The sequence below is a fragment of the Aquarana catesbeiana genome, linkage group LG01 (genome assembly GCF_042186555.1).
Source record: "Aquarana catesbeiana isolate 2022-GZ linkage group LG01, ASM4218655v1, whole genome shotgun sequence".
Lineage (NCBI taxonomy): Eukaryota > Metazoa > Chordata > Amphibia > Anura > Ranidae > Aquarana > Aquarana catesbeiana.
In genome coordinates, this window is record NC_133324.1 from 597235956 (window position 1) to 597263589 (window position 27634).

Consider the following 27634-nt stretch of genomic DNA (forward strand, 5'->3'; position numbering starts at 1 on the left):
CCTTGGAGCCACACAGTGTTCCCGTATACGCATTCCTTGATCTTCTGTAATGGGGGATCATGGAACTTTGGTAAGAGTTCATTTCTGCTGATTTGGTGGTGGATTCAACTCAGTTTCTCATCCAACACTTTTGAGGAAAGCTTGCCTGTATCATATGGACTTTTTATTTTTGCACGGGTGGTTTTTTGTTTTTTAATTTTTACTTTTGTTCTTTTGCTCACTAGATTATTTGAATCTATTATGGACATAATTTATATATTTCTACATCGATATGCAATCACTTTTTCAGTTTATTAATCACGGACTTATCAATGCTTGATTTTTACTATTAATGTGTTTATGCACATTTAGTTTTTGGGTAATTGTTTGATTTCAATGAACTTTTATGATTTTTCACAATTATTAGATGCATTTATGAGAATAGTTTTGATCTTTGGTTAACAAACTATGGTTAGTGTGATTCTAATTTTCCTGATTTTCCTTAAGTGGTTAATAACCACCACACCAGTGCAGTGTTGCCTCTGCCTGCTTCCTGTACTAACCCTGGCCTCTATGCATCTAGGCTGTGAAAAAGTCTCACACATGTGGTATCCCCATACCTGGGAGGCATAGCAGAATGTGTTTTGGGGTGTAATTATAAGTATGCGTATGCGGTGTGTGAGACATAACTTGTTAATATTACAACTTTCTTAATTTTCCAAAAATTTGTGACTAAAAATTACAACTTAAAAAACTCACCTCTTAATAAATACCTTAGACTGTCTGCTTTCCAAAAAGGGGTTATTTTGCTGGTGTTTGTACTGGCCTGACATTTTAGAGCCTCAAGAAATGAGATAGGCTGTAAGTACATCAGGACTGATTAATTTTCAAATATATATGCCATATTTTGTAGACTATACATTTCAAACACTAAATAATATACACTGTTTTGAGGTATTTTTTACAAAAGACATGTTGCAGAATATATTTTGGTCTTAATTAATGAAAAAAATATATATTTTTTACAAAATGTTTTAACCAAAACTAAGAAAAACTCTGGGTAGATTGGTGTTAATTTAACCTAATCATTTGATGGTAAAGTGTACCACTATTCCAGGACATGGATATTCTTCTACCACCCACTTCTCCAGCACTGATTCATTTTTCCCTCCGCTATAGGTGAAGGTAATAGTTATATTAGATTCAGCTGTTATGGTAACGCAAATGTCTTGTTGGTTTTATGTTACCTTTCTTTTTACCTACTTATTCGAACTGGTAAATAATGCGTTTTCAGACACTATCTTGCTAAAATGTCCTCTTTATTTCTTGAATTATTATCTTGCATCTTATGTTTGAGGTAGGGAATTTTATCCACCCTGTAACAATTACCCTGTTCTCTCTCTTATGTAATAGTCATATAATGCTGTAATTGCATTGGTCTATGTTTGACTTTGATTGTTTTTCAATAAAATTCAGTTTAAAAAAAAAAGAAAAACTTTTTTCCAAAATTTTTGGTAGTTTTCATTTACAATGGGCATAGAAAAGAACCACCCCCTTTAAAATAATCACATTTTGTTGCTTTGCAGCCTGAAATGAAGATAGACACCATTTTTGTTTTATCCAGCTGCATTCACTTATATAAAAACATAGTGATATAACACCAACATATCAGAAAAAAAAAAAATCAAAAACAGAATCACTGAGTTGGAAAAAGGATCACCCCTTCTAAAAATGATTTGTAAACTCAATCAAGTGTAGCTAATCACCTTCTCAATCGTACACAAAGCCATTTGTCTTTCAATTGTAATCAGCTATGGTCATTTTAATTAGCTCAGCATTAAAAGAGCATTTCAGTCCCTGGTAGTGCAACTGAAGCAAACAATCAACTATGAGTGGCAAGGCACTATCACCGGGATCTCTGGGATAAAATTGTGGACAGGCACACGTGAGGAGATGGATACAAAAAAAAATTCAAAGGCTTTATCAATGCTTAGAAGCACAGTGTCTATTATTAAGAAGTGGGAGGTATTCAGTACAACACAAACCCTCCTTGGATCAGGACATTGCTCCAAACTGGATGAGAGAGCCAAGAGGAAACTGATCAGAGAGGCTACCACGAGGCTTACAGCATCTCTGAATTGGTTGCAGGAATCTATGACAAAGAGTAGTCATCGTGTCCATGTGACAACAATATCACAAATTCTCCACAAACTTGGCTTGTATGGGAGGGGTTGCAAGAAGCCACTCCTCAAGAAAGGCCACATGCAGTCACGACTGAGCTTTGCCAAAACACACCTTGGAGATTCTAAGGCCACATGGAAAAAGGCGTTATGGTCAGATGAGACTGAAATTGAATTATTGGCCTCAACACCAAACGATATGTCTAGAGGAAATCCAATACAACTCATTGTCCAGATAACACCATTCCTACAGTAAAGCATGGAGGTGGTAATATCCTGTTATGGGAGTGTTTCTCTGCAGCGGGAACTGGAGCACTTGTCAGGATAGAAGGAAAATGGATGGGGCAAAATACCATCAAATTCTTGAGTAAAATCAGCTGCCCTCTGCAAGAAAGTTGTGAATGGGATGAAGGTTTACCTTTCAACATGACGACACACAGCAAAAATGACCACAAAGTGGTTGAAGGAGAAAAAGGTGAATGTCCTTGCATGACCTATTCAGAGCCCAGACTTAAACCCCATTGAAAATCTGTGGAATGACTTGAAGACTGCAGTCCACAAACGATCACCTTCAAATTTAACAGAACTTAAGCAGTTCTGCAAAGATTAGTGGGCAAATATTGCAAGTCTAGATGTGCAAAGTTAGTAGAGACATATCCCAACAGACTAAAGGCTGTCATTAAAGCAAAAGGTGGTCTAACAAAATAATGACATAAGGGGGTGGTCCTTTTTCCAACTCAGTGATTCTGTTTTTGATTTTTTTACATTTCTTTCTGACATGTTGGTGTTATATCTTTTAGTTGGATGTTATAAGGTGCACTGAGTAAATACAGTTGGATAAAAGAAAAACTGTGTTTGTCTTCATTTCAGGCTGAAAAACATCAAAATGGGATTATTTTAAAGGGGGTGATTCTTTTCTATACCCACTGTAAATAGCAAAAAAAAAACCCCAAAAAAACAGTTGTGATAAAATAACAGTAAAATAAGCCTCTATCTGTCTAAAAAAAATGGTAAAAATTGCATTTGGGTACAGTTTTGCATGACTGAGTACAGGCATACCCCACTTTTAAGTACACAATGGGGTTTATTTACTAAAGCTGGAAAGTGCAAAATCAGGCTCACTTCTGCATAGAAACCAATGAGCTTCCAGGTTTTATTACCAAAGCTTAATTGAACAAGCTGGGGTTAGAAGCTCATTGGATTCTATGCAGAAGTGAGCCTGATTTTGCACTTTCCAGCTTTAGTAAATAAACCCCATTGTGTACTTAAACGTGGGGTATGCCTGTAATTGTCATTTAAAGTGTGACAGCACTAAAAGCTAAAAATTGTTATGGGCAGGAAGAGGGTGAGGTGGGTAAAAACTGATAACGATAACATCTGGGTTTTCATCTACAGTTATATTGGCTTCCAAAATCCCCAAGCTTTGCCTTTTACAGATGCTTTTTATTCTAAAATCAATATTTCATTGAAAACCTCTATATTTCTCATTTGCATTCAGCTGCAAAAAAGAAGCACAATAAGAAATGTACAAATGACTATATTACATCCATACTGTTAAAAGCATAACCGTTACTATTATGCTACAGTGTAAGGCTACAATGAACACTTAATAAAATATTTCCTTTATAGCCACATATCGTGAAATGAATTAAATCCTAGGGTATTTATTTATTTATTTATTTCTTTAGCTTTTTATAATCGTATTCTGAATAAGTAAGGCATCTTTTTTTCCCCTCTTCCACTGATAACCTTTGGTCCCCAGGGTTTTGTGCTTTCCTCATTTGTTTATCAGCTCAGCACATGCATTTGCCTTTCAAGGGAACATGCTGGATGAGTCATTCCTGAGTCACAGTCACTTGTGCAACACATGCAATCCTTCCAATTCATTTCCTGGGAAATAGCATCTGCTAAAGCTGTGCAGTGGTAGACATTTCTCACTGTCAATAGCAGATGAAAGTCTCTGCGATTGGCTGGATTCATGAATGGAAAATGTGAAATCCCTTAAGGTAAGAGCCTGGAGATGAAATGGTGGAGTGTTGCTGTTATGCTGTTCATCCTTACTAAGAAATAACCCTTAAAAATGAAATGATCTTGTATCTATTTTTTTAACTATATATTTTTTTCAAATGAATGTTATTTACACTGCATCAGATTTAGCACAAATACATTTTTTTTGTACTTTAGCTACGAGCTATACAGTACATACTTAAATGTAAATGATACGGAATTCATATAACACTTGAAAATGAATCTTGCCTGGAGGAATGCTGGCAATCACAGAATAATGTCATCCCACAGCAGTGACTGACCCTGAAGTGAGCCATTCTCCGATGGGGAGAGTTTAAGTTCTTAAAGTGGATGTAAACCCTCTTCTATACCCAGTGAAGTGAATAATCTCAGATGATGCACAGAGATGAAACAAATCTCCCTATATAAGTTTTACATGTATATCTGCTGTTTTTCCCTTTCTACATTCTTTAGAAAGTGCACATCGCGTTACAAATCTTGTTTCCTCTTTCAGCTGTGGGTGTGGAGTCCTGGTATACACTGTATGAGAGCTGATTGGAGGAAAGGCACACCCCCCTCCACATAGGCATAGGAATGAAGGAACATGCAGAGCTGTTCTGTGAATAGACAAGCTTGCTGCTTAGCTATCTCTAAGCAATCTCTCCGACACAAATTTCCAGCTGCTGTTATCTCGTGCGTCGGAGAACTTGTCAGAAGTCACTCTGCTGATAACAGAGGAATGGAGCAGCAGAAAGACACAGCACTCAGAGCTTTGGAGAGAGAAACATTACAGATATACAGTATCTCACAAAAGTGAGTACACCCCTGACATTTTTGTAAATATTTTATTATATCTTTTCATGTGACAACACTGAAGAAATAACACTTTGCTACAATGTAAAATAGTGAGTGTACAGCTTTAACAGTGTAAATTTGCTCTTCCCTCAAAATAACTCAACACACAGCCATTAATGGAATCAAAATAAAAGAAATTACTGCGCTAACCCAAATGTTAGTAGAAGCAGCTCACAAAAAAATTGACAAAATTTAAAGGGAATGTGTAACAAAATGTGGCGCTAAAGAGAAAATAAACCATGTAGGTGAAGTATGTCATACATTGATGCAAACATTTACCAGTGCAATACATCAAACAGTGATGCAAAACATGTATGATAAAAATAGAAATAAAAATATAAAGCGCTGGAAATAAGAATAAAAGTTCCAGAAATCAAAACCAGTGGTGGTTCACTATATAGTGTAGTGAGTTCAAATGAGATAAAGCATGGGAATAGTCCAACCATGAAGCAGAATTGGTATTCAGAAGTAAGTTGAAGCAGACATGACAGCACACAGAACACCAAGGATGGTGCGTCCTCCACCCAGGGTGAGGGGTAAATACTCTTACCGAATAAAGTGGACTCACGTACCAGCAACAGTGAGTCGATCACGCTAAGAACGCCAAAACATGGAACTCCAATGATGAACCCTGGAACTCACATGGATAGGGGTGAAGCTGGAACTCTGATGACGATCAATCAAGGTGCAGATAGTGGAAGCAAGACATTCTCATCCAAAGGAATATGGAAAGAAAAAATGCCTCCATATGGTGTAGATCAAAATGGATGGGTTTTAAGTTGTATTCTTATTTCCAGCACTTTATATTTATTTTTATTTGTATTTTTATCATACAGGTTTTGCATCACTGTATGACATATTGCACTGGTATATGCTTGCATCAGTGTATGACATACTGCACCTATATGGCTTATTATCACTTTAGCGCCACATTTTGTTACACACACAGCCAATAATGTCTAAACTGCTGGCATCAAAAGTGAGTACACACCTAAGTGAAAATGTCCAAATTGGGCCCAACTTGCGATTTTCCCTCCCCGGTGTCATGTGACTTGTTAGTGTTACAAGGTCTTAGGAGGGAATGAGGAGCAGGTGTTGTTAAATTTGTTATCGCTCTCACTCTCATACTGGTCACTGGAAGTTCAACATGGCACCTCATGGCAAAGAACTCTCTGAGGATCTGAAAAAAAAGAAATGTTTCTCTACATAAAGATGGCCTAGGCTATAAGAAGAAACTGGCCAAGACTATACAGCGGTTTAACAGGACAGGTTCCACTCAGAACAGGCCTCGCCATGGTCGATGAAAGAAGTCGAGTGCACGTGCTCAGAGTCATATCCATAGGTTGTCTTTGGGAAATAGACGTATGAGTCCTGTCAGCATTGCTGCAGAGGTTGAAGGGGTGGGGGGTCAGCCTGTCATTGCTCAGACAATACCCCGCCCACTGCATCAAATTGGTCTGCATGGCTGTCGTCCCAGAAGGAAGCTTCTTCTAAAGATGATGTACAAGAAAGCTCGCAAACAGTTTGCTGAAGACAAGCAGACTAATGACATGGATTACTGGAACCATGTCCTGTGGTCTGATGAGACCAAGATAAACTTATTTGATTCAGATGGTGTCAAGCGTGTGTGGCGGCAACCAAGTGAGAAGTACAAAGACAAGTGTGTCTTGCCTACAGTCAAGCATGGTAGTGAGAGTGTCATGGTCTGGGGCTGCATGAGTGCTGCCGACACTGGGGAGCTACAGTTCACTGAGGGAACTATGAATGCCAACATGTACTGTGTCATACTGAAGCAGAGCATGATCCCCTCCCTTCAGAGGCTGGGCCACAGGGCAGTATTTCATCATGATAATGACCCTAAACACACCTCCAAAGACGACCACTGCCTTGCTAAAGAAGCTGAGGGTAAAGGTGATGGACTGGCCAAGCATGTCTTCATACCTAAACCCTATTGAGCATCTGTGTGGCATCCTCAAATGGAAGGTGGAGGAGCGTAAGGTCTCTAACATTCACCAGCTCCGTGATGTCATCATGGAGGAGTGGAAGAGGACTTCAGTCGCAACCTGTGAATCTCTGGTGAACTCCATGCCCAAGAGGGTTAAGTCTGTGCTGGAAAAATAATGGTGGCCACACAAAATATTGACACTGTGGGCCCAATTTGGACATTTTCATTTAGGGGTGTACTCACTTTTGTTGCCAGCGGTTTAGACATTAATGGCTGCATGTTGAGTTATTTTAAGGGGCCAACAAATTTACACTGTTATACAAGCTGTACACTCACTACTTTACATTGTAGCAAAATTTCATTTCTTCAGTGTTGTCACATTTAAAGATATAATAAAATATTTACAACAATGTGAGGGGTGTACTCACTTTTGTGAGATACTGTATGTGCCCAGGTCAGATTCATGAATGGGGTTTACAACCACTTTAAAGCATTATTAAACCTAAAAACAAAAATGAAATATCTTGCAACTTACCAATCCTAAAAGTGGATCTAAACCTGACATTATTTTTTAATGAAGACTTCTACCTGGTACAGTAGAGGATGTCAAGACATCTGTGCCCAGTCTTGCCACAAAGAGTTAATCCAGCTCTGAGCAACCCTCTTGTCTTTTTTTAGTAAGATAAAAAATGACACGCCACATCCCCCACTGCCGTGACTGACATCTCATTTCTTTATCTTATGCATGGCATGAGAGCAGAGAGAGAGTGTTATGATACCAGCTTCACACCCCTCTTCCTTTCTTCTCCAGCTCTCCCAGGATTGTCTGTTTCACACCTCAGCATGATTAGGCATGCTGAAGTCATGTGGTGCCCTTCCTGAGTTTTGACTGGATGTTACTCATCATGAGGCATGATCAGTGTGACTGAGGAGGATATTCATGGTGCAGTCAGCTCCCAGAGCCAGCAGAAAGAGTAGGAGAGTGTAGAGGTGGGCTGGGAGTCTTGTGACATCACGACTCCGCCCACCGAGCTCCAGGAAAGAGAACCCACCCACCGATTCCAGAGTTTTATGCGGCTCCTACTGCTGAAGGGGGTGACATTTGCAAGGTAGGGCTACATGCAGGAGGATTGTATGTATATATACATTAACCACTTAAGGACCGAGCATCTTTCTGAGATTTGTTGTTTACGAGTTAAAAACTGGAGAATAAAATGGCGGTCGTTGCAATACTTTCTGTCACACCATATTTGCGCAGTGGTCTTACAAACGCACTTTTTTGGGAAAAAATACACTTTTTGAATTAAAAAATAAGACAACAGTAAGGCTAGCCCAATTTTTTTTATATTGTGAAAGATAATGTTATGTCGAGTAAATTGATACCCAACATATCATGCTTCAAAATTGCACCCGTGAAATGGCGACAGACTTTTACCCTTAAAAATCTCCATAGGCGACATTTAAAAAATTCTACAGGTTGCATGTTTTGAGTTACAGAAGAGGTCTAGAGCTAGAATTATTGCTCTCACTCTACTAATCGCGACGATACCTCACATGTGTGGTTTGAACTCCGTTTTTATATATGGGCGCTACTCACGTATGCATTCGCTTCTGCACGCAAGCTCGTCGGGACTGGGCGGGTTTAAAAATGTTTTTCTTATTTATTTTACCTTTTATTTTTTATTTTTACAATGTCCTTTTAAAAAACAAAAATTGTGTCACTTTTATTCCTATTATAAGGAATGTAAACATCCTGTATGTAAAGCATGACAGGACCGCTTAAATATGAGATCTGGGGTCAAAAAGACCTCAGATCTCATATTTACACTAAAATGCAATTTAAAAAAAAAAAACATGTTGTAATTTTAAAAAATTAAAAAAAAATGGCCTTTTAAGAGCTATGGGTGCTTTGGCGACGCTTCCGCTCTGCAACGATATGGAGATGGGTGGGGCCATCTTCCCCTCACTCATCTCCATGTCAGGCTAGGGAAAAGATCCGATCGCCTACGCCACAGCCGATGGCACCGGTAAGCTGAAGAGGGCACCGGAGCGAGGCGGGCCCCTCTCCCACCACTGATAAAAGTGATCTTGCGGTGAATACGACACAGAGACCACTTTTATCTTGAAGCAGACCGCCCGCTAAAGAAGAAGATACTGGGGTTATGGCAGCTAGCTGCTGCCATAACAAAATACTCCTCTTCAAAGTACCGACGTATAACGACGGTTGGTGGTCCGGAAATGGTTAATACCGTGCCATTAGTTTATACTGGGTGAGTATTGGGTTTACATCCACTTTAAATGTGGTGATTACACTTGTTTTGTTTAAACACTTCAATATAGGGCATTTTTACCCCCTTCCTGCCCAGGATAATTTTCAGCTTTCAGCACTGTCGCACTTTGCATGACAATTGCACAGTTATGCAACACTGTACCCAAACTAAATATTTATCATTTTGTTCACACAAATAGAGCTTTTTTTCTTCCGTATTTAAGCACCATTGCTTTTTTTTTATTGTTTGCTAAATAAACGAAAGAAGACTGTAAATCTAGAAAAAAAACACGTTTTTCTTTGTTTCTGTTATAAACTTTGCAAATAAATAACTGATTTTCATAAATTTAGGCCAAACTGTATTCTGGTACATTTCTTTGGTGAAAATAACCCAAATCCGTGCATATTATTTAGTCTGTGTGAAAGTTATAGAGTCCACAAACTATGTATATACAGTATCTTAAAATTTATCAATCCTGAAGTACTGACATTTCTTGAGGCCCCAAAATGCCAGGACAGTACAAATATCCCCCAAATTACCCCTTTATTGGAAAATAGACAGTGAAGGTATTTTGTAAGAGGCATGGTGAGTTTTCTGAAATTGTAATTTTTTGTGATAATTTTTTTGGAAAATGAAGAGATAAAAAAAAAATTCACAATTTATTTTTTTTACATATTGTCACCAGTGCAGTACAGCGTCATCATATAACTGGTGTGGCAGTGATCAAGAACACTGATTGGTGACAGTACGAAAAAAAAAAAAATAACAATTGTTTTCAATTTTTTTTTATTTTGTTATTTTTTATTACTTTTTTTGTGATTTTTTTTTAACCCACTGTGACCAGAGCAATATAATGTTACCATAGTAACATTGTACAACTTTGGAGAAGTGATCAGGATTTTTATTTTTTTTACACATTATGATTGCTTATAGCAGTGTGTTTCATTGCTATAAGCAAGAATTTTACTGAATGAAACTGATTAATTCAGTTTGGTTTGTTTTAATTAGCTATGATTGACCATAGCTAATCATATGGTACAGATGGGCTGTTATTGGCCCTGTCTGTACCATGTGATCACACTGACCAATCACAACTAGCTCACAATTGTACACAATGGATGGCATGAAAGGAAGCTATCCATTGTTTGCTGCGATTGGTCACAGCGGTCACATGGCACTGACAGCGAGCCGGTACACTGATCAGTCATCAGCTGTGTCATTTTGAAAGAGGCCGAATGGGAACTGGTTAATTAGACTTGTAAAGGTAATGTGTACTGAGCACACATAAAGCTGTGTGTGGCAGCCATGTTGTTCAGGACCCAGGTCACCCAGGACATTTTTTAAATAAGAGACAGAGCAGCAGTGACCCCTTTTTGGACATGGCTACACCAAGACTTTATTGTACAGAATTAACAGACTTTTACCTGCATCCAGAACATTCTTATTAGTCAGGGGGTAAGCAGACCCTCTCAACACTTAACCGAATAAACAAGTCGGTTTCAGTGCCCTCATAAAACCGTCAAACTTGCAAGCTTCAGTGATTAGGAAAGCAATCATATATCCTTTGCACTAACTCCTTAACCTGTATCAGTTTAGTAGCAGCATGTTAAACCTAAACACCATTATCCCAGGAGGTACCAGAACCAATTGGGCCCCCTGCACCTCTCCTAATAGACATCCAAGACCCCTCATATTTATATTCATTCAAAAGGTAATTTCACACTGGACAATAATATACAAGTTAGCAGACTGTAATGTGTATTTATTTAAAGATACTAATACTTGAAGAAAACTGTATCTGTGGCATAGTCACAAACATGGCGACATCCCATCGGCCACACCATAGATCTGGTGATTGGCGAAATCATTTCTGTCAATATCCCTCAAGGTCCAGAAAAGAGGGGCTGCAACTACACCAAAAAGCTCTTGTTTAACATAAAACCAAGGAACATCAGCAAAAACTTGAAAGCCGCATCCATCTTGTTCATGGATTGGACTTTGATAAACCAGGGCTTTTCATTCTTCAATCCTTTTTTGCTTTCTGTTGCATTATTGATGCATTGTTTCTTTGGTAATACCCTTTTTCTTATTTTATTTGTACCATTAAACCTTTTCTACTGTTAACTGCTTCCCATCCAGTGATGTATTAAAAGAAGACCATGCTATGCTATCTCAAGGGATGTTGTTCAAGCCTTGCTATAACAATAAAGTTGATCCAAAAAAAAATTTAACAGACAGTATACCTCACACATATGAGTTATTGCTGTGAACATCAGAGTAAGAGTAATAATTCTAGCTTCAGACTTCTTGGGTAACTCTAAACTGGTAACCTGTAGGCTGTAAAGTGTCACCTATGAAGATTTTTAGATAATGTAGTTTGGCACCATTCCATGGGCGTATGCAATTTTTAAGTGTGACATGTTTGGTATCTATTAACTCGGCGTAACAACATCTTTTATATTTTACCAAAAATTGTGTATCATATTGTGTTTTTGTGCATTAAAATTGATTAAAGTTTATTTTTGCCAAAAATATATGTTAGAAAAACCAATGTACAAATTTCATTTGACATAAAAAACACCCACCATTTTATTCTCTAGGGCCTCTGCTTAAAAATATATATAATGTTTGGGGGTTTTAAGTAGTTTTCTAGCAAAAAAATTATGTTTTTTACACGTAGAAGAGGGATATCAGAATTGACTCGGAATGTTAGTTAAACATTCTTTTAAAAGTGGTAAAATTGTCTCTAATGCTCTAATGCAGAATTTAAAGAATCCCTGTGTCTCGAACAGTGCTATTTTTGTGTACATTTCTGGACATACCTGTCTGTGGTGACAGTGTGTGTTACAGACATTTATTTAAATTCACAATTGTCATTGCTGTTATTGTGAAGGGTTCATAGCCTGAAACCTGTCTGGTGGCAGCTTGGGGTTTAAAGGTTTATATGCATACAATATATCAAATTAGTATTGGAGCTTGGAGAATCTACTAAATGCATCACCTCCTTTAAATATGACAAAAAAAAGTATATACCCAAAGAGCAAAGAATGGAGTTTTAAGGTGCAAAATCAAAATCAAATATACAAAAAATATAATTTTTTTTTATTACATAGATAGTATAAAACTATTTATAAAATTAGGGCCAAAACAGCCCAATGGTCACAATACAAAAGAATGGTTGCCTCTACATGTTTCACCGCAAACGTGGCTTCTTCTGGAGCTTTTTTGCATACCTTTTTTAATACATTACCACCTTTCAAAATGATCACGGTTCCAAATAATCCCCAAGACCCACCAAGAGGTCCAATGGGGGACGTCTGTGCCACAAAGAGCGAGGGAAGAACAATTGCCCTACAGTCACACCTGTTATCTCAAGAAGTTTAGCAAATTGATCGATCGATATTCATGTCCTTTTCACAAATGCAAATTTCCTCTGGTGACGGCAAATTTCAAGGTACTTGTGCCATCTGAGCACTCCCTACTTTTAATTTTCCACTGTTCCTTAGCTCAGTATCAATATGATACCTTTTAACCAGGGAAGATCAAAACTTTTATTTAATCTATCCCGAAGGGATTGACCCTTTTGAACGGGTTTTGGAGCCTTACTGGTAACAGAATTGGCCTGGGTGGCAAGGAGTTAATTACCATAAGTAATATACAAATAATTATTGATTATATTATATATTATATATTAATTATTATATATTGTTTTTAAGGTAATTTACTATATTTTCAAAAACTGTACTGAAGCAGGTGGCTTAACGGACAAATTACTGAAGTTTGAAGTTATAACTTCCAACCAGTAATTTCACAGTAAATAGATAAATAATACATTATTGTCTTATAACATATAGCATAATAATATATGATTATAACAGTACCTTTTCAACAGCAGCAGTTTCTCATTCTCCCTCTTAACTGTGTGAGGAAAACATGGGATTATGGGTAAATCTTATTCACATAAACACATTTTTCCTTGTAGTTAAGAGGGCTGGGCTGGAAGGGAGCATACAGCATGTCTTTTAGACACCGGCCCCTTCTATGACACTGCAGTGGGAGGCCTGCCTCCACTGCAGCATTTTTATTGGACAGCTGGGGCTAATGGTACTTTACCATTGGTCCAAGACTCCAAGCTGTCCATTAAGCTCAGTGCCTCTGACAAGAAGTGAGGAGAGGCACTGTGAGCTCAGCTTCTCAGTCTGCTGCAAACAGAGTGTGCCAGCTTGTATTTAAACTGGTCGCTCTGTATGTAGCTAATGACAGGCTGCACAAGGAGACCCGTATCTTCAGAACCATAGGTCGGAATTTTTACCAGTGGTAGGGTAGGACCCAAATTTGGGGTCTCTATGACCTCAGGTTGCTGAGCTACGACCCTCGAAGCTTGATTTTTTTTTCCATGGCAGGTGAGGCTCTGCCTCACCTGCCTCCCCTGACTGCGCATCCCTGATTGCCACGTATCAATGACAGTGCATTGTGAATTGGGCCGGCCATTTGTCACAAGTTTAAGGTGAAGATGTCAGTGGTCTGGCGCTGCGTGCGTTGCTTTCTATCCTCTATTTCACCAGGTGATACGATCAATAACATATTTCCTGTCTTAGGTTGTTTCCACTCATGGGTGAGCAAAGGAGACACCTTTGGAAAGCAGCATTGTCAATCTGAGGAGAGGGTGATGTTAGATGAACTATCAGACTTAGATGGACTTGACTAACGAAGTAAAGCCAAACTCCAGCTAAAACTTTATAAGTAGTTACAGCAATAGTTTTTTTTTTCTTTTTGGGACAACATAAATGGATAAAAGCTGACCATTGTATCCACCCTTGTCAATGTCAAATGGTTTGTCTCAGCCCTCTAACTGTCTCTTTTTCCTGACAGCTCGGTCTGTTTAAGGAAGTTAACCTGTTGGTGCTGTGCGCATGCAAACATGCGGCCTCTTGGCGGCGGGCCTTGATGCTGAACGGCCACATATTTGCGTGCAATATCGCCATTAAAGCTGCGCTGAGAGCATGCGCATGCGCACTCCCGGTACAGTGACCAGTGGCTAACAGTCATGTGATCGCCAATCACGACGGTCACATGGCCAAAGGTTCCACCCCGCCTCCTGGCATTAAAGGGATCGCAGCAGGTGGTGCCAAGGGGTTAAAAGAAAGTAAAAAAACAGACTTACTGGCTGGATCATCAAGTGCAACAATAAAAAAAGTGCCCTAGCACAGCCAGTTTGCTTCTGTGCTTTCTACTTGAGAGCTACAGGCCACTGTGCCTATGCATGGCGTGCCTGTACTCCTGTAGTCACACTTCTGCTGACACCCCCCTCCGCCAAGCCAGTACAGATTGAGTGACAGCACCTGCTATGTGAAGTTGGCAAAAGCTATACAAAGAAGGACTAGTGACAATCTTAACTACTTGCCCCTGTCATGCCAAAACAGCAAATGGGAGGTGCAGTCACCAGCAGGACTTGAAGGTACATACTTCAATAAAGCATTGACAGAAGTTCTCATCCGACTTTAAAGTTCTTGTCTGTGTGCCTGAGAAGAAGTAAGGGGAAACCTCCCCAAAATTGAAGCTGGAAGTAATAAATATCGTAAAGAGGCTCTGATGCTTCCTTACTCTATCCAAAACAATTGTTTTGGTTTGGAGTTGGGCTTTAGAGGGATGGAAGAAACCTAGAATAGAGGTTGTTGCAAAGGTCAGCCTCTGATAATTTTAGTAAATCTTTGCAGTGGGAAATATGAATAGCGCTGCATTGTTACCAATTATGATTATTTACTGTAAATCTTATGGAGAGAAACTACTAACAGTACATCTATATTTTTCAATATTTAGTTAAATAACATAAAAATAACTTGCACATCGCTGATTCTATTTTAAGCATGGCAAAGCCAGCTGACGTCCAATGAAAACCCACAAGGGTATTCCTTAATTCAACAGCTTACTGCTGCTTTAGGAAATCTGTGCTTTCCACTCTTCAGAAAATGCCAATAAAATTTTTTATCCCATAGGGTGGGTAGGAGCAAAGTTAATTAAGTATAATTATAGTGGTTTAATTGTAATTCAGTTCATCTGGGTCCATAACCAATGTTAAAATTAAATTCACTTTCATGTAAGAATTAAGAATGCATAATTAAAATGGAGCATGGATTCCTGTTTCCTTAAAGAAACAGAGATTGGTGGAGAACTAGGTAATTTTGCATATATTTGCATGAATTAATAGAAATTTCCATCCTTTTTTTTTTTTTTTTTTTTTAGGGATTTGATCAAACTTTTCATATATTGTACCAATAGAACAATTAAACTTTCAAATGATTTAAACAATTTTATATAACATTGATCAGCAAAGATATTCACTCCATTTTTAATAAAATACAGTATATTCATTTCTTCTGTGTAGAACTGAATCAAAAAGGTGCCCGATGGCTTTTGAGAATTGTTATCACAAGCATATATCACGTGAATAATTAAAGTGATTATAAAGTCTCGATTTTTTTTCTATAAAAATAACATACATGTTATACTAACCAGTAAATTTGCACAGAGCAACCCAGATCCTCCTCTTCTCAGGTGCCTCTTCTGTGATCCTAGCCCCTCCCTCCTGTCGAGTGTCCATTCAGACACAGAGCTGCGGTACAGCCCTATCCCCTCTCTCTCCTGATTGGCTAACTGATTTTGATTGACAGCAGCGGGAGCCAATGGCGTCGCTGTTGTGTCTCAGCCAATCAGGAGGGAGAGTCCTGGAAGGCGGAGACACTCGTGGACATCGCTGGACAGAGAGGGAGCTTAGGTAAGTATTGGGGGGCTGAGGGGGGCTGCTGCACACAATAGACTTTTTATCTTAATGCATAGAATGCATTAAGATTAAAAACCGTCTGCCTTACAACCCTTTTAATTCTTTGGAATCTTAAACATGGCATTGAAAGGTGTAACTAGACTCACCTAGCAAAAATGTGGATGGACCTGATCATTGGCAAAGTGTCTATAGTTCTATAAAGCCCCCCAATTTAAGCCCTTTAAACATTGGTGGTAAACGTTTGGCAGCCAATAATTAATCCCATGAGACTTTTATTAACCCCTTTAATGCTGGAGATTACTATAATTTAACACCTTCAATCTGTACCCAGAAATCGGAATTAGACACTCCATGATCCATTTCTGTGGGCTGGGTTTCTTAGGAACTATTTTTTCTCCTCATAAGCCACTGCTGTGCTGAGCCTGTGCTTTGTTCCAAAGGTAGAGAGCTTCTTATCTGCAATCAGCCAAAACTAAACTGGTCTGGGGAAGTGGATCAGCATACAATCAATGTGAAGAAATTGGTTCTGTGACTTTCACTTCCAAAGCCAGCAATCAGACTGACCTTTTATTGTTAGGGGGAAACAGATGAATGTTGTAAGCACATTTTTTTAACAGAATCCTAATGTAGGGCTACCCCTATAGGAGCTGCTTGATAACATGGTTTCTCTGTTCTTTGCCTTAACTTTCTCAAGATCCTCAGCCCCTCTGACACACCAGGTTGAGTGTACAAACATACAATATCACAGGAATTCATTGAAAGCAATACTTAATACCCAATATTAGTGCTATATCAAAGAAAACAGGCATCAAAGTTAACCTATTCAATAATACAATTTAGCATACAAAGTGATTAATAGTAGGGATTAAGCATTAGATGACATTTGGCATCCAGATCAGCATAAACAGTAGCAAGGCCACCTCAAGTGCAGCCATGACCACTAGAAAAGATTAAACTACCAAGTGCTGGAATGATACTGAGAGGGCATTTATGGCAGTAATGCTAGTCCTAGACTGACTGAGTATGCTCTGTCCAAAATAAAGGGAGGATAGTAGGGGAGGAGGCAGGGAAACAAAGGGGGTTTACAGAATAATTATTATGAGAGGGGCATTCCTTTGAGACATTCTTCTGCTGGCTATCATTGAGGCCCATTAAGAGTGTCTTTGCACTCAACGACAGTCCCAGTTAATCTGAATCCAGTATAGGTATAGTATAGGTATGGTATAGTCTCGGCACAGGTGCAAGGTAGATGTGATTCAGATGCGGTAAAAGTTCGGTATGAAGCGGTATAGGGTTGGTATAGTTGCAGTCTAGGTTTGGGAATAAGTGCAGTATAGAGTGCAGAATGGGTGCAATATAGATTGGGTACACTCTGTGTCCCTCTGTGGCTCTCACTGGCTCTTTCTGTGCTAGCAGTATTAGCAATGGATCAATAGTACTTTCACCAGTCTCTAGGATGCTGCGGTGACCTCTCGCTGTGGAAGAGGGGGGCCCCTCAGTCTCTCCCCAAACATCTCAGGGGAGCAGCGGTGGGAAGCAGAGGGTGAGTGGATGCTCCAGTCGTCCTGCGGCAGCAGTGCAGGTGCTGTGATGTGGGCGGTGCTGCGCTGCCCCCCCTCCTGATGTCCTCACTTCCAGTCTCAGGTTTGTATCTCCACTGGTATGGTCTCCCATTGGCAGGCAAACATGCAAACAAAAGTGCTCTCTCTCTCTCTCTCACACTCTCAATGCCACGAAGAAGAACTTTCCCAGGCAGTTTAATAAAAATCTCTCCACTCCTCCTACTGCACAGTGCCTATTGGTATCTGTGGGGTAAGGAATCTATTTGTCCCAATTTATGGCTACCATCCCAAACTACAACTCCTAGGATTTTCTGCCTAGAAGTCTATGGGCCAGCTTGGCTTTAGCTCTCCCCCTGCTGGCCAGAGAATGGTGCAACATAACATCGGTATATCTGTAGCAGGAGAGCAGAATAAAAGGCAATGTTTTCTTCTCCATATTGCTGTAGCCCAACACCTGGCTACTGGCTGCACTGACATTGATCAGATCCAGAACACATACAGCAACATTTGTGTAACGAAATGGCAGTGACTAGTTTTACAATGGGGAATGGTTAGTATCTCTGTGAGACTTTAACAAAACAGTCAATTGGCCAAATGATCAGACAGGAAGAAACTGTAATTTTCAATTTACTAAACAGATACAAAATGAGAAGAAATATTACAAAACAGTTTCCAGGTGGCAAAGAGCATGCATACACAGCAGACTAATACAAACAGATTATGAAAGCTGCACAAACATGGATTCTTCAGAGCAATATCTCACTCTGTGGCTCAATTAGGGTAACACGTGGCTGTATAGCACAGCCTCTATAAGACACTAAAACAACATAGAGTCCAGCTGAGAATCACTACTTTATCAGAACCATATGGAACACAAACAGCTACCTGTGACTATCCTCATGTATAGCATTCCTTTCAGTTCACTTACCTCTGGTAACACAAGTGAACAGTTTGAGAGATCCAAGGACAAAGAGCCACTCTACTTGAACTTGGGTATTGGGTACTCTGGTTGTAATTGGGGAGTTGCTATTAGGATCCTGCTTGCCTGCCTGCATATGCTGGTTCTGGCAGTGATGGACAGCTCATCTGGCTGCAGATCACTTGCCCAGCTACCTCTGCCTTATCAGGTGTGGCCTCTCTGAACTGTTGAGGGAAGAAAGCTGAGGAACTTATCTGCCCTGCATGTGTCTAGCAACCAAAGAAGTTGTGGGAAATTGAGTTAAAGGGGCCTGCACCTGCATCTAGACATGGTGAGTAAATGAGCACTCCACCACAAGACATTTATTGCTTTTTAGGATTTGACATAATTTTTAGTCATGGCAACTGTATGGCCCGAGCACTTTTTACAATTTGGCACTGTGTCGCTTTAACTGACAACTGCGCAGTCGTTCGATGCTGTACCCGAACAAAATTTGCGTCCTTTTTTTTCCCACAAATAGAGCTTTCTTTTGGTGGTATTTGATCACCTCTGCGGTTTTTATTTTTTGCACTATAAACAAAAAAAGAGTAACAATTTTGAAAAAAAAATACAATATTTTTTACTTTTTGCTATAATAAATATCCCCAAAAGTTTTTTTAAAAAACAAATTTCTTCATCACTTTAGGCCAATATATATTCTTCTACATATTTTTGGTAAAAAAAAAAAAAAAATCACAATAAGTATATATTAATTGGTTTGCGCAGAATATAGCGTCTACAAACTATGGGAAAGATTTATGGCATTTTTATGGCTTTTTTATTATTTATTTTCTTTTACTAGTAATAGTGGTGATCTGCACTTTTTTGGGACCATTGGCATTTATACAGTGAACAGTGCTATAAAAATGCACTGATTACTGTGTTAATGTCACTGGTAGGGAAGGGGTTAACACTAGGGAGCGATCAAGGGGTTAAATGTGTGTTCCCTCAGCATGTTCTAACTGTGTGGGGATGTGAGTGACTGGGAGAGGTGCCATATTGTTTTTCCTACTTCGTAGGAAATCACTGTATTCATCACTCACCACTGTCACACATTCCCAATTGCCTAACCCCCCTCCTGTGGGCAGACCCTAGTTCTATTGCTCAGGTGTGGTGGAGAGGATTTCCATTACTTGGTGGAAGACACTTTCTCTGCGGTGATATTTACCACATATTTGGGTTTTTTCACATTAGACTTTATTTACACTGATTTTTTATTATTTTTGAGTTTTGCAAATGTTTTTTTGCACATTATATTTTAAGCTTGTCATATTCTGTTTTGGAGGCACTGCACTATTTTTCTTATTCATTTAAGATTGGTGATAGTTAGTGGATAATTGCCCTGAAAAATTCCTGAAAATTTGAGGGTAAGTTAACACCTATGTAAGGAATCGTAGAAGGGGGCCCAATGAATGGAAAGCTATCTCCAAGCACCTCCCTCCTGGAAGGAGGTATAATAATCAGTAAGGCCATAGATTTATTAAAGAATTGAAAGAACATCATCAGCAACTAAAAAATATTTTAGAGCTGTCCGTGCCCTTCAGATAACCCTTAATTTAAGATGGAGAGTGATAGCTCTGACCAATGGCTCAATTGCCAAAGCAAAGAGCAAGGGTGAAAGGGGACAACTCTGTCTTGGGCCTCTCCTGAGAGAGAGACCGTATTCTTTACTTTGCCCACCAGTCCTCCTTCTCAAGCAGATACCAGGAGGTTTGTTATACATTTTTGACATGTTGGTATAGGACACCCACTCTCCTACATAAGATTTATCCCACGGTCTCACCTTTATGCTGGTTCTGCCAACAGGAGAATGGCACTTTGTTACATATTTTATGGTTGTGCCCCCCCCACACCCTTTTTGGGTAGAGTTCTGGCCCTTGATCTACAGAGTCACTGACATTGCACTGGAGGATTGTCCATGCATGTTCATACTGTATCTCACCCCACTCTCACCCCACTCTCAAGGCACAAATCCAAGAGATCCTTCCTGATATATCTACTCAATTCAGCCAAGGTCTTCATACTGCGAAGAGCGCAGATCCACCCGACAGATAGCCAATGTATATTGGTGGTAAACAAGATCAGTGACATGGAGCAACTGATGGTAGCACTGAAACAAAAAGATAAATATTTTTTTTTTAAAAGTGTGTTCTTTTAGCTTAGGATTATGTTTAAAACTCTTACTGGCCCCAACTGGGTCTAGACAAAAAAAATTCTGCTGGAAAATCCACCATTTTGCTTTCATCTCAGAAGTCAACAGACATCTGACTGGGAAGATTGTCATGTGTTCGGTATGCTCTACTAAAAGACTAAATAAAACGAAAATACAAAATGAAAAGAGATGCAACAGAGCTATCAGTGCAACTCAAATAAGCTATAAAAACATACCCTTGCAAAATGAAAACAAATTCTTGGAGGATTTAAACTGACTGGGACTGGAGGGCCTGTGTCTTTTTTAACCTGATTTACTATGTATTATGTAAATTCCCACATTCACAGTGATGGACCACATGTTGGCATGACAAGTCCCATGAGACCAAATGAAAAGTATTTCTTTTCATTATAATATGGCTTTTGGGACTCTCACATTTTTCCCGTCCAATGTATCTATACAATTAGAACTTTTTTTTCCACCAGAATTCTATGACGATGTTTAACCACAGCTGTGAAGTTGCCTTGGGAATTGCATGCTCCTTCCCACAAAGCTAAACACACTTTATGCACCATTGCAGATATAGTTGAGCAGAGATGCAAATGGAGCTCCCGTACCAAAAAAAATAAAAAAATAAACCAAAGCATTATTGGCTTTTCTTGGAAATCATGTTCGGTTCAGATTACTATACAAAACTATACATTACTGCTGTCAAAGGTGGACACGATGATGAAGTGAACATGCGTGAGGGCCGACCATTTTACCTGACATTCTTTGAACCAATAAAATTCAGTCTAAGTGTTTTCATTCGAGCACTAATACACTGCCCAACAATAATTCTCCTGCCTTTGTGGCTGTGTGTGAGTAAAGAGATGAGCTTGGGTGTATAATTTGGATATACCGTATTTATTGGCATATAACACGCACCTTCACTTTAAGAGGGAAGTTTCAGGAAAAAAGAAAAAATGTAAATAAAGAACTGTGAAGCAAAATAAGGGTCAATGCCCATCTGCAGCCTCACAACTGACCATCTGCAGACCCACCATTGCCATGAATGTAGCCTCACCATTGCTAGGAATGCAGCACCCACCATTGCTAGGAATGCGGAAACCACCATTGCCAGGAATGCAGAACCCACCATTGCCAGAAATGCATCCACCATTGCCAGGAATGCACCCATCATTGCCAGGAATACACTCACCATTGCCAGGAATGCAGAACCATTGCCAGGAATGCACTCACGAGTGCCAAAGATTACCTACAGGAGAGTCTCCTGTTACACGGCGGCCTCTTTAATAGAAAGTCTTGCCTCCTTTGATGGACAGAACAGTCGTCCAAAGACAGCGCAGGAGATAGGACCTCCTATTACAGAGGCCACCCGTAAACAGGAAATTCTCCTGTGTGTACGGCACTCGTCCCGCCTCCTCTCTGTCCCCTCCAAGGCATATACATCTTTTGTGGCCTCGGCGCTGGGAGATCGTCGGGGGCCACAAAAGATATATATGTCCAAATAACCAAGCGGGCCGTTCAAAACCGGATCTTTTGGACATGCCTGCTGTAGGCACTGAGATGTTGAAAATTGTACCTAGTTTGTGCAACATCTTCACCGTGCCCCTCCAGCCCTGTGCCTCAATCTCCTCCTCTTAAGCAAGCACACAATTGTAAGCAACAGCTTTTCTTTGTACTCCATCTTAAGGTACAACACACTCTTCTCACTAAGTAACCTAGCTAGAAAAAGGAAGAAGTGGGCTTGGAATTATGGATATATCAAAAATAGTATGTGACCTGCACTCACAAGATGGGAATAAATTAGGGTTGCACTGATATCGATTTTTATCGGCGAGTACGAGTACCGATACTTTCGGTCAAGTACTCACCGATACCGAGTATCGATACTTTGCGGTGCGAGTTGCGTCAATAAAAAAAAAGGAGCAAAACGCACTGCAAAAAATCACATGTGATTTGAACTGGAATGTGGTGCTATTCCTGTTTCAATTGCATGCGATTTCTCTCACTGCCCTGTCTGAAATGGAAATGTTCATCAGGTAAAGAAACCAATCATCATTCATTCAATCCTGATATTTTCATATAACGCTAATTTATTTATTTCTCAGTCAAGTACTAGTAATTTAATGATTTAATCTTACACATTCCATTCCTCCAGTCCAGTGATTCTTAACCACTTCAATACAGGGCACTTATACCCCCATTGTACCCAAACACATTTTTTATCATTTTTTTCACACAAATAGAGCTTTCTTTTGGTGGTATTTAATCACCACTAGGTTTTTTATTTTTGCGATATAAGTAAAAAATAAAATAAATAAAATTTTGCGAATAAGCAATTTTTGTTCATAAATTTGGGCCAAAATTTATACTGCTACATATCTTTGGTAAAATAACCCACATTGGTGTATATTATTTGGTCTGTGTGAAAGTTATAGAGTCTACAAGCTATGGTGCAAATCATTAAAAATTGATTACACCTGTTGTTCTGACAGCCTTGAGACCCTGAAATGTCAGAACAATGCAAATAACCTCCAAATGACCCCTTTTTAGAAAGTAGACAGTCCAAGGTTTTGGGTAAGAGGTGAGTTTTTTGAATTGTAATTTTTTCCCACAATTCTTTGCAAAATGATTATTTTTTTTTTAACACAAAACTGTCATAATAACAAGTTATTTCTCACACAAAGCATATTTCCAATTACACCCCAAAATTCATTCTGCTACTTCTCCTGAGTATAACAATATCACATGTGTGAGACTTTTACACCTGGCCACATACAGAGACCCAACATGCAGGGAGCACCATCAGGTGTTCTAGGAGCATAATTTCCCATCTACTTTCATTCCTACCTATCATACTTTTGAAGGTCCTGGTGCTCCAGGACAGTTTAACTACCCATAGAATTACACCATTTTGGAACGCAAATAACCCAACTTATATTCTATGAGGCATGGGCTGGTGACAGGTACTCAGGTATTCTGATGAGCTGGTGACAGGTATTCAGTGTAAGGGTTCATTCTGCTCAGACACCTTGACAATCAGTGAACCTCTCAGAGCCCCCGGGAACATTCAATGCACACAAGACAGGATAGGTTCAAAGAATCTTCATTTTATTGGCAGCATGAGCTGGGTTTTTTATGCAAACTTGGAACAAAAGGAGTCATATAACACATATGTGGGGGGTCAAGACATACAGCGTGACATCTTGTTTAAACTAGTATCATAGGTCATGGGATGCTGACGGTTCATTTTGTCTGAAGACACAATCAGTTCCTACCGGAACCCACTTAACCTATGGCCATTGCGACATACAAGACCCTAAAACAAAGATACATTTGTCTGTCAACTATTTTTAATGTCTCCATTTTGTTAACTTTTTTCACCCTTTACTCGGGTACTCTGACGAGCTGGAGATAGGTACTTGGGTACTCTGATGGGCTGGTGACAGGTACTTGGGTTACTCTGATGGGCTGGTGATAGGTACTTGGGTACTCTGATGGGCTGGTGACAGGTACTCAGGTACTCTGATGTGCTGGTGACAGGTACTCGGGTAATCTGATGGGTTGGTGACAGGTACTTGGGTACTCTGATGGGCTGGTGATAGGGACTTGGGTACTCAGAGGGGCTGGTGACAGGTACTCTGATGGGCTGGTGACAGGTACTCTGATGGGCTGGTGACAGGTACTCTGATGCTGATGACAGGTACTTTGTGGCTGGTGACAGGTACTATGTGACTGGTGACATGTACTCTGATGCTTGTGACAGGTACTCTGGGGCTGGTGACAGGTACTCTGATGCTGGTGACAGGTATTCTGGGGCTGGTGACAGGTCCTCAGATTCTGGTGACAGGTACTCTGGGGCTGGTGACTGTACTTTGATGCTGGTGACAGGTACTCTGATGCTGGTGACAAGTGCTCTGGGGCTGGTGAAAGGTACTCTGATGGGCTGTGACAGGTACTCTGATGGGCTGTGACAGGTACTCTGGGGCTGGTGACAGGTACTCTGATGGGCTGTGACGGGTACTTATTTTTTTCTCTAGTAATGGTGGCAATCAGCGATTTTTATAGGGACTGCAACATTACGGTGGACAGATCGGACACTTTTGACACATTTTTGGGACCATTGACATTTATACAGCGATCAGAGCTATAAAAATGCACTGATTATTGTGTAAATGTCATTGGTAGGGAAGGAGTTAACACTAGGGGGCAATCAAGGGGTTAAACGTGTTCCCTCAGTGTGTTTCTTACTGTGGGGGAATGGGACTGACTAGAGGAGAAGCCGGATCATTGTTCCTAGCTAGTAGGAAGAGACAATCTGTCTCTCCCCTCCTGACAGAACAGGGATTTGTGTGTTTACACACACAAATGCCCGTTCTGTCTCTCGTGCCCGGGATCGCGCGTGGCTGACGGTCATCACGACCGCGGCCACGTGCATTGGCTTCCTGACCGTGCAGCGGGCTTTAGCTGTTTAAAGGGCCGACGTACAGCTACGCTGCGTGAGAGAGCTGCATAACTGATTTTGGGGTCATTGTTATCTGCACTATTTTTGTATTTTTTTTTACCCAAGAACTTTTTTATATTTTACAGTTTTTATTTGCAAATAATGTGAATAAAGTTGATTTGTTTTTTTAAGAAAAAAAAGTTGTGATTATGTGGTGCCTTAAAAGTCCTGCCATCATAAAGCTTTCTAAGTACAGTATGTCTGAAAATCAAGGTCAGTGTTTTTAATGTATCATCGTGCTAGGTTTACTTTTCACATATAAACTTTAGCTTTTCACCTGTACACCCATTATTAACCAGACCAATTTTTTTTACACTTCAACTATGGGCCTATTGATTCAGCAATAGTTAGAAAAAGCTACACTGGAGCCAGTTGGACACACATTTGCCAACATAAGTAACGCGGCGTAATCCTCTGGTTAAGTCACCCCTGAACCCTTGGGACTTGAATTTAGTTCTATCGGCATTGCTGAAACAGCCTTTTTGAGCCAATACAGCATATTCCCTTGGTCCTTTTGACAAGGAAACTAATTTTCTAATAGCCATATCTTCTGCAAGAAGGGTATCAGAGTTGGCTGGTCTTTCTTGTAAAGAGCCATATTTGATTGTTCACAAGGATAAGGTAGGATTGCGTCCTCATCCTAACTTTCTACCGAAGGCAGTGTCTAATTTTTATCCAAACCAGGATATTGTTCTACCTTCATTTTTCCCAGAACCCTGTTCTACGGAAGGAAAATTACTACATTCTCTTGATGTGGTGAGAGCACTCAAGGTCTACTTGAAGGCGACTGCTCAGATTCGAAAAACGGATGTTTTGTTGTGTTGTCTGAAGGTCCTAGAAAAAGGACTGGCAGCATTGAAATCTACTATTTCTAAATGGATTCAGCAAGTAACTGTTCAGGCTTATGGTTTAAAGAGGAGGATTCCACCCTCTTAAATCAAAAGCGCACTCCACTAGGACTGTTAGTGCATTGTGGGAGTACATCACCAAGCTTCCATGGTTCAAATCTGCAAGGCCTCAACTTGGTCTTCAGTCCATACATTTACCAGATTTTATCAGGTGAATGTAAAAAGGCATGAGGATATCGCCTTTGTTTGTAGTGTGCTGCAGACAGCAGTATAAGTCCTCCAGTCTTATGTTGCCCTAATTCTGTTGTGTCTCCCTCCCCTCAGTTGGCATTGCTCTGGGACATTCCACATAGTAATTACTATGGCTCTGTGTGCCGTGATGTACGATTAAGAAAATAGGATTTTTTTAACAGCTTACCTGTAAAATCCTTTTCTTTGAAGTACATCACGGGACACAGAGGTCCCTCCCCTCTTTTTGGTATACGCATGTATTGCTTTGCTACAAAAACTGAGGTACTCCCAGTAGTGGGAGGGGTTATATAGGGAGTGGACTTCATGTCTTAGGGTGTGCCAGTGTCCATCACCTGAAGGTGGCCTATAACCCACATATAATTACTATGGCTCTGTGTCCCGTGATGTACTTCAAAGAAAAAAAATTTACAGGTAGGCTGTTATAAATATCCTATTTTTTTGAAACCCAGTGAAATGTAGGTTTTTTTTGTTTTTTTTTGCTGACTAGCTGGTAAGTGTGCTGGGAAGTTTGTGTATTGTTTTGTTAGGGACACATCTCTACATATGGAACACACAAGCTGTTTATAAAAGCTGTTTGTAAAAAAGAGCCCTTTACTGTCAGGTCTGACAAAATGCACTGAAAGTGCACATCTGCCCAGTCATCCAGAACATTGTGATATAAGGTTCTGTCCACATTTGTCCAATGATTTCCGGTGCTTTCCCCACTGGTAGAGTATTTGTGGTGCAGGTGAAATGGCTGCCAAGCAGCTTTCTCTAATATATTCAGGACCCATATGCCTAAAACAAAAATTGCTGGTATTTCTTTTACAGGTGTTTATTTGTGATGATTGCATAAATTAAGTCATTCTCACTAAAGCCTGTGATTCATTTTAAATTAAACAAAAATGCTTTAGGGTATTAAACAGATTATAACATTTAAATTCTACTTTATAAAAACTATATGTTGCTAGGCAAACACCATAATCCCATTACTAAAGCTGTTTTCTTTCAGAGCATTCCATTTAGAATTTCCTTCCTCACCAGTGAGTACATTTCATTGAGAAAATTAATTTCACTGTTGTGTAGTGGACAGTCCAGCTTATTGGTGTTCATCCAGGAAGTCATTATAGGCTAGGGGGCATGGATCAATTCCATTAACATGGATTTATGAAAAGAAAAACAGTGCCTTTAGGATTAAACCTGACCTTGAAATGCAGTGAATGAAAAGTGTATGTAATTGTTAAATGCCCTAATGGCGAAGAGTCCATGTTTCTGCAAGAGTTGTAACGAAAAAAAAAAAAATTGCAATTATACCTTTCACTATATAAACTGAAAAAGTGAAATGGAAAAAGTAAT

At 39.7% G+C, this 27634-nt stretch overlaps 1 long non-coding RNA gene across 2 annotated transcripts in view; it reads left to right on the top strand.

Annotated features, from left to right (window-relative positions):
• The first annotated feature begins 3990 nt into the window (after positions 1–3990).
• The window catches only part of LOC141107569 (uncharacterized), a 180803-nt gene continuing 157159 nt past the window's right edge, over positions 3991–27634 (top strand). For both annotated transcript variants that reach the window (XR_012235933.1, XR_012235938.1), the window contains exon 1: positions 3991–4165. This is a non-coding gene — a long non-coding RNA (uncharacterized lncRNA). The remainder of the gene's footprint in view (positions 4166–27634) is intronic.